We start from the raw sequence: 415 nt of genomic DNA on the forward strand, positions 1-415 counted from the left end.
AGAGGACACGGAGGAGGCAAATAGACCGGGCGGAGGTGAGAGAAGATGGAGGAAGTGCCAAAGATTATGTAGGAAAAAAGATATGTACAGGGCCAGGGGCAGGTATGGAGGGAGAGAGGATATGAAGGCAATCAGAAGAATCAAACAACTGTGCTCCTCGGGTCTCAGACCATGTTTCCCTCACCAGGCCACCCCCTCTCCCTTTCCAACAAACAGTGCGCAGGTAAAGAAAAACAAAAATGTCTGAGGTACTAAGTCGCCCATGGCCCAGTAAATAATCCACACCCATGAATGTGAAGTCCCCCTAATTAAAGTTGGTGGCTATTTGATTCTTCTCCTCCTTCTTCTCCTTCTCCTTCTCCTTCTCCTTCTCCTTCTCCTTCTCCTTCTCCTTCTCCTTCTCCTTCTCCTTCTC

This window comes from Mus caroli, chromosome 2 (assembly GCF_900094665.2).
Source record: "Mus caroli chromosome 2, CAROLI_EIJ_v1.1, whole genome shotgun sequence".
Lineage (NCBI taxonomy): Eukaryota > Metazoa > Chordata > Mammalia > Rodentia > Muridae > Mus > Mus caroli.